The sequence below is a fragment of the Oncorhynchus mykiss genome, chromosome 7 (genome assembly GCF_013265735.2).
Source record: "Oncorhynchus mykiss isolate Arlee chromosome 7, USDA_OmykA_1.1, whole genome shotgun sequence".
Lineage (NCBI taxonomy): Eukaryota > Metazoa > Chordata > Actinopteri > Salmoniformes > Salmonidae > Oncorhynchus > Oncorhynchus mykiss.
In genome coordinates this window covers 63,640,851-63,655,519 of record NC_048571.1, presented here as the reverse complement: position 1 = coordinate 63,655,519, position 14,669 = coordinate 63,640,851, and the positions used below count along the sequence as shown (strand labels likewise).

The 14,669-nt window shown below is 41.5% G+C and overlaps 1 long non-coding RNA gene across 2 annotated transcripts in view; it reads right to left on the bottom strand.

The window, feature by feature from the left end:
• Positions 1 to 6,860: 6,860 nt before the first annotated feature.
• LOC110528209 overlaps positions 6,861 to 14,669 on the bottom strand; it is a 35,256-nt gene continuing 27,447 nt past the window's right edge. For both annotated transcript variants that reach the window (XR_002474212.2, XR_005052631.1), the window contains one exon: positions 6,861 to 7,763. This is a non-coding gene — a long non-coding RNA (uncharacterized LOC110528209). The remainder of the gene's footprint in view (positions 7,764 to 14,669) is intronic.

Here is a 14,669-nt window from a genome sequence, read left to right as displayed (position 1 = left end):
CAGCTCTTTCAGAACATCTGCTATCTGGATTTGGGTAAAGGAGAAGCTGGGGAGGCCTGGGCAAGTAGCTATGGGGGGGTGGAGCTGTTGGTCGAGGTTGGAGTAGCCAGGAGGAAGGCATGGCCAGCCGTTGAGAAATGCTTGTTGAAGTTTTCGATAATCATGGATTTATCGGTGGTGACCGTGTTACCTAGCCTCAGTGGAGTGGGCAGCTGGGAGGAGGTGCTCTTGTTCTCCATGGACTTTACAGTGTCCCAGAACTTTTTGGAGTTACAGGATGCACATTTCTGCTTAAAAAAGCTGGCCTTTGCTTTCCTGACTGACTGCGTGTATTGGTTCCTGACTTCACTGAACAGTTGCATATCGCGGGGACTATTCGATGCTATTGCAGTCCGTCACAATATGTTTTTGTGCTGGTCGAGGGCAGTCAGGTCTGGAGTGAACCAAGGGCTATATCTGTTCTTAGTTCTGCATTTTTTGAACGGAGCATGCTTATCTAAGATGGTGAGGAAGTTACTTTTAAAGAATGACCAGGCATCCTCAGCTGACGGAATGAGGTCAACATCCTTCCAGGATACCCGGGCCAGGTCGTTTAGAAAGGCCTGCTCGCAGAAGTGTTTTAGGGAGCGTTTGACAGTGATGAGGGGTGGTCATTTGACCGCGTACCCGTAGCGGATACAGGCAAAGAGGCAGTGATCGCTGAGATCCTGATTGAAGACAGCGGAGGTGTATTTGGAGGGCCCGTTGGTCAGGATAATGTCTATGAGGGTGCCCATGTTTACAGATTTAGGGTTGTACCTGGTGGGTTCCTTGATGATTTGTGTGAGATTGAGGGCATCTAGCTTAGATTGTAGGACTGCCGGGGTGTGAAGCATATCCCAGTTTAGGTCACCTAACAGAACAAACTCTGAAGCTAGATGGGGGGCGATCAATTCACAAATGGTGTCCAGGGCACAGCTGGGAGCTGAGGGGGGTCGGTAGCAGGCGGCAACAGTGAGAGACTTATTTCTGGAGAGATTAATTGTTTTAATTAGAAGTTTGAACTGTATGGGTATGGACGTGGAAAGTATGACATTACTTTGCAGGCTATCTCTGCAGTATAATGCAACTCCTCCCACTTTGGCAGTTCTATCTTGACGGAAAATGTTATAGTTGGGTATGGAAATCTCTGAATTTTTGATGGCTTTCCTAAGCCATGATTTAGACACGGCAAGGACATCAGGGTTGGCAGAGTGTGCTAAAGCAGTGAGTAAAACAAACTTAGGGAGGAGGCTTCTGATGTTGACATGCATGAAACCACAGCTTTTTGGATCACAGAAGTCAACAAATGAGGGTGCCTGGGGACATGCAGGGCCTGGGTTTACCTCCACATCCCCCGCGGAACAGAGGAGGAGTAGGATGAGGGTGCGGCTAAAGGCTATCAAAACTGGTCACCTAGAGCATTGGGGACAAAGAATAAAAGGAGCAGATTTCTGGGTGTAGAATATATTCAGGGCATAATGTGCAGACAGGGGTATGGTGGGGTGCGGGTACAGCGGAGGTAAGCCCAGGCACTGAGTGATGATAAGAGAGGTTGTATCTCTGGACATGCTGGTTGTAATGGGGGAGGTCACCGCATGTGTGGGAGGTGGGACAAAGGAGGTATCAGAGGTATGAAGAGTGGAACTAGGGGCTCCATTGTAAACTAAAACAATGATAACTAACCTGAACAACAGTATACAAGGCATATTGACATTTGAGAGAGACATACAGCGAGGCATAAAGTAAATCGCAGGTGTTGATTGGGAGAGCTAGCTAAAACAACAGGTGAGACAACAACAGCTAATCAGCTAACACAACAACAGCAGGTAAAATGGCGATGACTAGCAAGAGAGGGTCGGATTAACTACACACAGAGCCTGAGTTTGCGGCTGGGGCCGACAGATAAAAAATAAATAAACAGAATGGAGTACCGTGATTAATGGACAGCCCAGCAGGGATCAGCTATGTAGCCAAGTGATCATGGTGTCCAGGGGGCAGCAGTAGATGGAACAGGGAAGCCGCCACTATGCTAGCACGCGGGCGACACAACGTTTAAAGTTAGTAGCCCGGGGCTAGTAGAAGCGTCTGCTCCTACGGAGGCCGGTTGAAGGCACAGCGGATGGAGTATTCGTTGGCAGACCAGTCGTGGTGGTGTGGCGGGGCGCCGTGACGATAGAGAATCCAAGCCAGAAGGCGAAAGAGGTATTGTAGAATTTAGCTTGCTAGCCGGGAGATGCGCCTGGCTCACGGCTAACTGGTGCAAGCTTCGTGGCAGTGGCGTTAGCCACTATAGCCAATCGAAAAGCAGCGGTGATCCGGTGCCAAGGTCCAGAGTTAACAGCAAGGATCCGGTGGAGTATTGGGCTCTAGCCGTGTATGAGTGGGGTTCGGGTGAACAGCTGAGTAGGCCGGGAGGTGGGCCTCAGGGATAGCTTCGGTAATGGGTGCCACGGTGAGTGCAAGCTAGCTGTGAAGATCAGAAGTAGTGGTCCAGGGATTACAGCAGGAATCCGGCGTTGTTGTGGAGAGACAGTCCGATACTAGTAGACTGGCGAGTATTATCCAGGCTAAAAACAGGGCTGGTATCTGTGCAGAAGGTAAAAGCCGCTAGCAGTGGCTAACAATTACTAAATAGCTTGTAGTTAATTAGCTGGTTAGCTTCTGGTGGTTCTTGAATGTGTTCTAAAATTAAAAATAATAGCGATTTCGTATCACATTGGGTGAGGCAGGTTACCGGAAGGTATAATCGAATTAAGAATCGAAAAGAGATTGAAAATAAAATTGAAATATATACAAAAAAATACGAAAAATACAAAGGTACACGAGAGGACGAACAAAAACACGTCTTCACTGCTACGCCATCTTGGATTATGATCTCAAATGATGTCAATTAGCCTATCAGAAGCTTCTAAAGCTATGACCTAATTTTCTGGAATTTTTCAATCTGTTTGAAGGCACAGTCAAGTTAGTGTATTTAAACTTCTAACCCACTGGAATTGTGATACAGTGAGGAAAAATTACTTGTGTCATGCACTAAGTAGATGTCCTAACCGACTTGCCAAAACTCTAGTTTGTTAACAAGAAATTTGTGGAGTGGTTAAAAAATAGTTTTAATGACTCCAACCTAAGTGTATGTAAACTTCCGACTTTAATTTTTATTTATTTTTATTTATTTATTTCACCTTTATTTAACCAGGTAGGCTAGTTGAGAACAAGTTCTCATTTACAACTGCGACCTGGCCAAGATAAAGCATAGCAGTGTGAACAGACAGCAACACAGAGTTACACATGGAGTAAACAATAAACAAGTCAATAACACTGTAGGGAAAATAAATTACATAAAAAAAATACAAATAAAATAAAGAGTCTATATACATTGTGTGCAAAAGGCATGAGGAGGTAGGCGAATAATTACAATTCAGCAGATTAACACATGATAAATGATCAGATGGTCATGTGATAAATGATAAATGATAAATTATCAGATGGTCATGTGCAGGTAGAGATACTGGTGTGCAAAGCTGTATGTGTGTGTGTGTGTGTGTGTGTGTGTGTGTGTGTGTGTGTGTGTGTGTGTGTGTGTGTGTTTGTCAAGTGCACACAAGGAGATTGAATTTCAAGGGGATTATTTTGCAAGACACTACTTGATTTAATGTCAACATATTCCATGTAAACAGCTGTTGTTCAATCACTGAGAGATTTCCACATCTTTTGAAGGCTCTTGACAACATCTGGGAGGCATAAAATAGAGCTAATGATAATATGTATATACGCCTTCAGAAGTCACACACACACACAGACACACAGTATTATTAAATCACTAAGCGTATTCACACTCTACATTTCTTAACCACAGCATTACTTGATGCAGGGAAGAATAGAAAAACGGAAGAACAAAGTGAGAAGTTTGAACAGCAGGCTTGGTTGGACCACCAGAGGCAATAACAAATAAACACAATCAAAAACAGGCAAGCAGAGAAACCACTTGTTTGTTGTGGGTCATTGAGTCTTTCCTCCAGCATTGCTGCCAGTACTTGGAGTTCCTCCTTTGAGTAATAGCCGTGGGATTTGGAGCCATGTGTCGCCGAAATGCTCTCTCATCTGCATCTGTTCCCACATTTACATAATTTCAATCTGAGTGTGATTAGACCAAAATGTCGTTATTCAGCAATGACTTGGGCCGCCAGCATGACCCCTTCAGGTAATGTAACACAGAACATAGGGTAAGCTGTTTCACTGGTGTCTGGATGAGGCTTCTGGAGTCATTGGGTTATGCTGTTTGCTCCATCTTGTAACTCCAGTATTGCAGTGCAGGGCCTTCAGGGTAATGCTAAATGATGAAGGGAAAAACAAACATAATTGTCATTCACAATAGTAGACTAGTTTTCATTTCTTTTTTACTATAGGGTTATGAAAAACCTTCAATGAATAATAATGAGTAATTTCAACACAATTTCTAGAATTCTCCATTCGCTAAGACCTCAATTGAAGTTCTCAAGTTCCATATGTGAAATCTGCATAAAGAGAGGGTCTCCATGTGTTGGGTTCTTGTAGATTGAGTTGCATTAATTGTGCTGGTGTATTTCTCCCCCTCCTCTTGTTCTCCTGTGGCTGTGATTAATAGTCATATGACAGTAATAACAGAATTAGAATGGCAGAGCGCGAGGCGTGTAGCACAGAGTTGGCATTTGCTACTGTCACAAACAGGGGCCATTGGCAGGCCAACTTAACCATTAAGCCCACTGCTCTGACTTTGTGGGTGACAGATGATAATGCAGTGCCGTCTTTACAATAACAGCATCCGCGTACACAGCATACAGCCAGCCACTGCAAACACCATCAGAGAAGCAGACAGAGAGACAGATAGGGCGGGTGGGAGGGAGACAGGGAGGGAGGGAGGTTGAGGGGAAAAGGAACAAAAAAAGAGAGGGGTAGGAAGAATGAGAGAGTAATATGGATGAGAAAAAAATAAACACTTCAAACATCAAATACACTTCACTGTAATTCTTTGATAATAATTATTTACATATTCTGAGAAATGTTATTATTATAATCTGTAGTCATTATTTGGCAAAAACCTTTTAACCTCAAAGCGTAACAGACTAAGCTAGGAAGAAAACAGAAGGACAAAGCAGGATTTGATTGCAATGCAGGGATAATGTTACTATGCACTGATGCAGGAGCTAACATTGTGTTCTATAGGGAGGAGGTCAGAGACCTGGCAGTGTGGTGCAAGGACAACAACCTATTCCTCAATGTCAGCAAGACAAAGGTGCTAATCGTGGACTACAGGAAACTAAGGGCTGAGTGCGCCCCCATTCACATCGACAGTCTGTAGTGTAGCGGGTCGAGAACTCAAGTTCCTCAGTGTCCACATCACTAAGGATCTATCATGGTCCACACACAACAACACAGTCGTAAAGAGGGCACAACAACACCTCTTCCCCGTCAAGAGGCTGAAGAAATGGGGCATGGGCCCTCAGATCCTATAAAAGTTCTACAGCTGCACCATTGAGAGCATCTTTTAAAAATATATATATTTTACCCCCTTTTTCTCCCCAATTTCGTGGTATCCAATTGTTAGTCGCTACTATCTTGTCTCATCGCTACAACTCCCGTACGGGCTCGGGAGAGACGAAGGTTGAAAGTCATGCATCCTCCGATACACAACCCAACAAAGCTGCACTGGTTCTTAACACAGCGCGCATCCAACCCGGAAACCAGCCGCACCAATGTGTCGGAGGAAACACTGTGCACCTGGCAACCGTGGCTAGCGTGCACTACGCCCGGCCCGCCACAGGAGTCGCTGGTGAGCGATGAGACAAGAATATCCCTACCGGCCAAGCCCTCCCTAACCCGGACGACGCTATGACAATTGTGCGTCGCCCCACGGACCTCCCGGTCGCGGACGGTTACGACAGAGCCTGGACGCAAACCCAGGGTCTCCCTTAACCACTGCACCACCCGGGAGGCCCATTGAGAGCGTCTTGCTTGCTACAACATCGCAAGGCGCTATAGAGGGTAGTGCGTACGGCCCAGTACATTACTGGAGCCAAGCTCTCTGCCATCCAGGACCTCTATACCAAGCTGTGTCAGAGAAAGGTCCTAGAAATTGTCAAAGATTCCAGTCCTAGACTGTTCTCTCTGCTACTGCACGGCAAACAGCACCGATGCACCAAGTCTGGAACCAACAGAATCCTAAAGAACTTCTACCCTCAAGCCGTAAGACTGATAAATACTTAGTCAGGGTAGCTATTTGGATAACTATTTAACTATCTGCATTGACCCTTTTTGCACAAACTGTTTTGCACAAACATATGCGGTTGCTACTGTTTATTATCTCTTATTCCTACTTATATGTACATACAATATAGCCAAGTTATCGTTACTCATTCTGTATTTATTTTTACTTTTATAATTACGTGTTTTATTTTTCTATTTTCTTTCACTCTGCGTTGTTGGGAAGGGCCGTTGGTAAGCATTTCACTGTGTCACCATTTCACCTGTTGTTCACCAAGCATGTGACTAATAACATTTCATTTGATTTGCAAGAAAATGGTGTTGATCTCACAGCAGTCTGCTGACAAAGGCATGGCTCGCTTCTTTCTCCTAATTTGGGAATGATTCACATTGAAATTATGGACTAGGAAATGATGTGTTTTGTGTGTTTTTAGTGTGTTTTCCATACAACAAGGAACACAGACTGTCTATTTGCCACTGGTAATGAATCACTCTCTTTCACAGTATGTAATCTTATTATTTGCATTTCTAATTTGAACATGCATCACATTTACATTGCTCAGTTCAAAAGACACAAACTAGAGGAATACCATCATCTGTCATATTAAAGCATTTAATAAACAATTTCACAATCTGTACAACAAATTTAATTTCAATCTGTTTTTTCCATAGTTTATGGCTTCCATAATATTTGGTGGTGTGTCATTATCACAGGTGTATAAAACACATATACATATGTTTAACATATAAATTGTTTCAGTATTCAATATGAATATCTTTATACACTGTAGCAAAATACAATTAATGCATTCATCTACTTTAGCAATGAGAAAACAACTCACTTGAGGAATCACAATGTGCCTCTGGATATTGGTAGTTTGCAAAATAGCTAAATATTTTGTGTGTGTGTGTGTCCTCAAAACAATCTTATCAGAGGTACTTGTCATAGTGAGAGGCCCCAACTGTAGCATCACATATCATATTAACCTGACTGGAATGGGTAAGGATCCGTGGAGCTGGAGAGTTCACTAGCATGCCGGTCGACAACAGTCCTCAGAGGTGTAGCACTCTGCTCTCAACAGCCCTCACTAATCATAACCTAATGTGCTTACGGACAACATCACTTAATTCGAAATCACTGCTGATCCAACAACGATCGAGTTTAAGGGGGTTAAGCTCTAGAGTTCAGCCTTGTTTGCTCCTCTTGTTTCCCAACGCTGAAGCACTGTTTACTATAGGGGATCAGAGGATGCACCATTTGCTGCAGGAGTGAGGTTGGTGCAGGCCATAGCTTCTACACTTAGGTCCTTGTCAGAGCACTGAGTGAAGTGCTGCTGCAGTCATATTCTCCCTTAAAGAATCATATCAAGGTGGAGCCCAAGAGCCAGGTTCCTCACAGCATCCATCCCTGTGGCCGTCCAAGAGGAACAGGTGAACTAGGCTCATCTGCTGTCTTTGTCATTGAACAGGATCCACCTCACTTTGCCTCTCAGGTGACATTCCTAGGGAGTTAGAAAGCAGGGGAGAAAACACATAGGGTTGAGGTTACATATACAAAACCAGAAATTATGGACTATCAGTCCATTTTGGTGACATAATGCAACGCAATGCTTCGCACACAATTTCTGTAAAAATTGTATTACAGAAGAAAATAACATTTGTATTTGCAGACATTTTCACATTTTACAAAGCATTCTAGTTAGGTTATTTAGAAATACTTTTTTCCATCCAGGGCCTTGAACCAACACCACAGTTAGAGGACAAGCTACCCTGCTTTGCCACTTTCATACAACTATTGTGTACATATTTGGGAGACTTCATGCCACATATAGCTTGCCTTCCACCCCCTGAGTCACAATGTTAGGTAAATGGAAACACCTATAGACCCCGCACTGAAGAAAACGCCTGAAGTCTCCACACTGAAGAGAATGCCTGTATCCTCCACACTGAAGAGAATGTCTGTAGGTAGTCTCCACACTGAAGAGAATGCCTGTAGGTAGTCTCCACACTGAAGAGAATGCCTGTAGCCTCCATACTGAAGAGAATGCCTGTAGCCTCCACACTGAAGAGAATGCCTGTAGTCTCCACACTGAAGAGAATGCCTGTAGCCTCCATACTGAAGAGAATGTCTGTAGCCTCCACACTGAAGAGAATGCCTGTAGCCTCCACACTGAAGAGAATGTCTGTAGCCTCCACACTGAAGAGAATGCCTGTAGCCTCCACACTGAAGATAATGTCTGTATCCTCCACACTGAAGAGAATGTATGTAGCCTCCACACTGAAGAGAATGTCTGGAGCCTCCACACTGAAGAGAATGGGATACTCTCTTAGTCCCTAAAGTGGTTTGAAGGATGTTTTGTTGATATAAAGTGCAAAAATTATTATTATTCAATTCTACTCAGGGATGTTTTCTGTCTTTGCATAACCATAGACCTTGAAAAACTTAAATTGCATTTATTTCACATTTGGATGGGAATGGTGGAATGGTGTGTTTACAGATATCCCTCTACAATATTTAGTTTAGTAATGGCCTGAGACATCAGTCATACATAGTCAAACATCTGCCCCATTACAATAATGCAAATGTAATAAAACACAATATAAACAGAAGGAAATATTCCTTTACCCATAGTCATAAATAGGCAATGACGGTCATTAATATAGAAAATAAGACTCGGCTACAGTTGAAGTCGGAAGTTTACATACACTTAGGTTGGAGTCCACAAATTTATTGTTAACAAACTAGAGTTTTGGCAAGTCAGTTAGGACATCTACTTTGTGCATGAAACAAGGATTTTTTTACAGACAGATTATTTCACTTATAATTCACTGTATCACAATTCCAGTGGGTCAGAAGTTTACATACACTACGTTGACTGTGCCTTTAAACAGCTTGGAAAATTCCAGAAGATTATGTCATGGCTTTAGAAGTTTCTGATAGGGTAATTGACATCATTTGAGACAATTGGAGGTGTATCTGTGGATGTATTTCAAGGCCTACTTTCAAACGCAGTGCCTTTTTGCTTGACATCATGGAAAAATTCAAATAAATCAGCCAAGACCTCAGAAAAGTAATTATCGACGTCCACCAAGTCTGGTTCATCTTTGGGAGCAATTTCCAAACGCCTGAAGGTATCACGTTCATCTGTACAAACAATAGTATGCAAGTATAAACACCATGGGACCACGCAGCCGTCATACCGCGCAGGAAGGAAAATCAATCCCAGAACCTACAGCAAAGGACCTTGTGAAGATGCTGGAGGAAACAGGTACAAAAGTATCTAAATCCACAGTAAATCAAGTCCTATATCGATATAACCTGAAAGGCCGCTCAGCAAGGAAGAAGCCACTGCTCCAAAACCACCATAAAAAAGCCAGACTACGGTTTGCAACTGCACATGGGGACAAAGATCGTACTTTTTCGAGAAATGTCCTCTGGTCTGATAAAACAAAAATAGAACTGTTTGTCCATAATGACCATCATTATGTTTGGAGGAAAAAAGGGGAGGCTTGGAAGCCGAAGAACACCATCCCAACCGTGAAGCACGGAGGTGGCAGCATCATGTTGTGGGGGTGCTTTGCTGCTCCCAGGGATGAACCAGACTTGTGGAGGTCTACACTTTTTTTTTTAGGTTTTGGCTGATTTATTTTGATTTCCCCATGATGTCAAGCAAAGTGGCACTGAGTTTAAAAGTAGGCCTTGAAATACATCTACAGGTACACCTCCAATTGACTCAAATGATGTCAATTAGCCTAAGTGTATTTAAACTTCTGACTTCTACTGTACATATTTTGCTGTGATTTGTATTATTGTTGTAATCAGTAGACCTAATTTGGATTTCTAAAGTTTTGTCAAGTTGCCAAGATAGAACAGGTGAGTAAGTACAAGCTGGGCAGGTTTATTTAAACTAGGAAAGCAATACCAGGAAGTTCGTCAAACAATAACAACAGCCCTGACAATATGCCTACATTGCTCCAAATTAAATTACAGGTATGGGCTAAATAGTTAAATGGAGAAGTATGCAGAAGTAATATGCAAATTAATTCTAAAAAGTCTTTACATATGCTAATCACACAACTCAAACACTTCTTAATTTTAAATTGAAATGATATTGCACTTGCTATTGCCCTGCCCATGCATACATTTCCCACAAGTATTTTCTGCCTGGACAAAACAGAGGCAAGTTTGACAGCAATTTCCCAAGTTTGACAGCAATTTCCCATGTTAAATAATCTTCATAACTGATGTGCCATGAACACCATAAAAGACAAGCATAAACAAAGTCATTTTCTTGGCATTTTGCCTAACATTGAGCTTATCAGAACTCAAATGTCAAATAATTATAATTCTATGCAAAATTGTGCCTTCTCAAAGCCTTCGGACATTTTGCAAAAGTTTATAAATATATCATATTGTTAAAGTGAACACTTGGATTTCTTAAAGAAATCATGCAAATATTGTACAATTATTTAACCCGCAATCTCTTCATTCAAGTAGCAAAACTACTCTGCCATATCACTCTCAATTCTGCTTGACCACACTGACAAAAAACTATACATTTATTATTATTCATAATATTATTATTACTTACAGAGTATGACACCATTAAACTAACATTTTAATTGTAATAATTTGCAAAGATATTTTCTATTTTGTTTTTCTCTTTCTTCAGAGAGCTAAACTAGCTCAAGCCTTTCCTGTCCTTTCATGCACATGCAGGCTGCAGCTCCTCGTGAACTCTGTGTGAACTGGGATGGCGACAATAAATCATTTTTTACTCTCCTCTCTCCCATCACTCGCGCCTGCCGTTAGCTCACCCTGTCAAACCATTATAATGTCTAGTCCTGCCTTTAAGCTGGTCTAGGGGACATCGAGAAGAAATATCAATAAAAAGGAATTAGAAAAAATACTGCAATTAAATATTGAAGAAGATTTGAATCAAATAAGTCAAACTGGCTGTGTGCTGCTGGTAACTATGGGCATGTAGTCAATAAGACAAAAGGCTCACATGTTACAATTAGTTTATTATTCATTTGTTTAGTGAATTTATCAGGCAGATAGTGACTTATGAACTATACAAACAATCAATAAGACGTTTTGATTCAGCCCCAGGCAAACACAGTCACTCTCCTTGGGGTCAAATGGTATGATAGTCTATATAGGGTACAGACTGACCTGAGGGTGAGAGCAGGCAAGAGGCGAGCTGGGGAGACGTGAATAGGCAAGGTAGGTAGTGGTTAGAACCATGCATACAAATGGTGCTGTCTCTGTGCAGTCAGGGTAAGATTTATGAGTCCATCGCATTCTATTGCTGTAAACAACGCCGAGTAAAAGAAAAAAGTTTGAGTTGGCTAACGGTTGAGGAGACCAATTGTTGTGTTGGACCAATAATAACGTGATAGACCGTTTCGCAGGATGACAGATCCTTGTTTCAAGACAGCACAGGTTTTAAATTATAATAAAAAATGTATGTAGGCTAATTAGTTATCTAATTTAAATTGGGCGTTTAGGCAATTTGAAATCTTCACCCACAATTATATTCACAACACATCAGGAATTTTATACAGGTGGAAGAGTGGGACTGTTTTAATTTGACAAGGTATTATCCACACTTAACCTAGATAAGCATTCTAAATGGCCTCATTAACAGTTATTACATGACTATTATCTCATGTCCTGGCTATAGGTTTGGAGTTTATTGTGATAGCTGAAAGGTCCTACATTGTCCTATACCAGTATATGACCTAAATATGACCTAAATATGACCTAAATTGTTATATTTGTGTGTGATATGAAGGAATAGTATGACCATTTGTTGCAAGTCAATTAGAGGACTACTTTTGATACTTAAGTACATTTAAAAACAAATACTTTTAGACTTTTACTCAAGTAGTATTTTACTGGGTGACTTTCACTTTTACTTGAGTCATTTTATTTTAGGGTATCTTTACTTTTACTTAAGTATGACAATTGGGTACTTTTTCCACCACTGTGTGTGTGTGTGTGTGTGTGTGTGTGTGTGTGTGTGTGTGTGTGTGTGTGTGTGTGTGTGTGTGTGTGTGTGTGTGTGTGTGTGTGTGTGTGTGTGTGTGTGTGTATGTGTGTGTGTGTGTGTGTGTGTGTGTTTGTGTGTGTGTGTGTGTTACCCAGATAAACTTAGTTGATAGACATTAGCATAACCTGTTAGCCCTACTGTCCCATCTAATGATGAGGTCATAGTAACTGCTGGAGCCTTGAACACACACCATCTTCATTCAATCTCTTGACAAGACAGAATAATCACTGGTGATGAAACAGTCATGACTGTTTGTGTGGGGAAAGCTTTATGTATCAGAGCACGGGCCTACTGTTGATTACTGTTGACACCCATACATCTGAAGTGGAAATAACTTATGAGTGCCATTTTCCTTTGACATATTTCACACTGCATCTGTAACGGGATAGGATGAATAGGCTGACTGACCTCACTGTATTGCTCATTCACATAGAGATTTCCTATTTGATATTCTCCTCCTCCTCAAATAGTAAAATGTTTTGTCCATTGGACTAGATGGGACTGGGTATTATTCTCCACCAATGGGCCTGGAGGGAGAGTCAAACAAGACTTTATTTGTCAAGGCATAATTGTGGATCCTCCTAATAAGCCGTATTAAATTGGAATTAAGGTTCAGGAAGCACAACCTCCACCCTCATGTAAACAATCCTTTTTTGAATATAATGGTATACCCATAAACCTACCCACAAGCAAAGTTGTAGTGTAAAGTGTATATTTGTGGACAGAGGATCCATTGAGGGAATACCAACGACCAGCGGCTACCATGCGACTGAATTTCCTTATGTTTGGCATTCCATTGAGTCCTCAAAATAAAACAATTAACAAATGGATCTAAATAAAATGCCACCAAAGTGTTTAATTAGCCTACAGGCATATAATCTTAAGGACAACTGACATGGAAAGATATTGAAGATAGGCCAAGTAGTTTGTTTTGCAATAGTATCCTATTTGTCATCCATCACATGACTTAAAACGGGCTATTGGCGAATAACTTACAATTTTGTAAACTTGAAAGTAGCACGTAATATAAATCTGTCATTCTCTTAGACCACATATTTTATGAGAGAACATGTTGACACAGCCACCAGATTATTTGACTTGCAAAACTTCCTTACGAGTGTGTATGTGATTTGTGAGGGGACTTGTAGACCTATATGAAAATACTAGTCACCTTTCGCAAAAAGTATTCCTTACACTGTGAAGTACATCGGATAACACATGATAATATACAAATCGTTTTGTTTCATGTAGGCTAAAGAATAATTTTTCATCACATCACGTGTGATGGGTTACAGGGAGAGGTCCGAAACGACACACGCACGCACAAGCACACACACAAATACAAATAAACACACACACACGCACGCGCGCGCGCACGCACGCATCCGGGGAGAGGGGAACATCTGCTGTGCTTCGGAGTTTGAATAAGGAAGCGGCTAGATTTATAACACATCACCATTGAGAGTGCCTCCCTTTTTGTTCAATAGCCAGACGACCTCTCTTTCAACCCTGGGCTCCTATACTACCGCCATGATGCACACAATACTCTCTCTCCTGCACAATGAAACCATCGGCAAACTCCCAATAGAGATGGAATCAGCTAAGCTACCAATGTAAAATATAAATGGTAAACTATTTATAGAAAGAAAAATTCTAATAACTTGCTCATTTGATAAAGTTAACCAAAACGGCTGTATAGGCAGCTGTAAGCCTATATATCCTCCCACATAGCCTGGCCTATTCCAAAACCATTCCATGTCTTGTGGAAGAGTTCCGCATTTTTGAGGGACATGAGAGCAAAACTTGCCATAAATCAGAATGAGAAGGAGGAATGCTGGAAAGACACTGCACAGTTCCAAAACAGCCCAGGGGGTGGGGACTCCTCCAGGCATGCAGCGACACAGAAAGCTGTATATAAACCCACTGAATTACACAAAGCAGAATGTTTTGAGTAATTTTATGGTTAAACCAATTGGCCTATAGAGCTAATTGCAAGTTTGATCGCACTTTTCTCAGCCTATTAAAACGGCCTTAGGCCTATAGACACAAAACTATCAAGGGTGCTTGCCAACATGAGGCTGTCTGAATTAAAGACGGATATATTGTTTAAGATATGACAATATCACGTCATAAAGACCCCTATTGGGAAATTTAGGCTTAAGAAATAATGGTTTATTTCTAGCCCCTAGCCTACACAAGGATTTTTGTAGGCTACCAAATTACACGAAAAGTCAAAATACTACATACTACTAAATCCATTTAAACTTAAAAGTTAAAAACATATTGTTTATAGGCATAGGCTAAATCCTTTTACAAAAAGACAAAGTTCGATCCAATCCTTCATCACTCCTC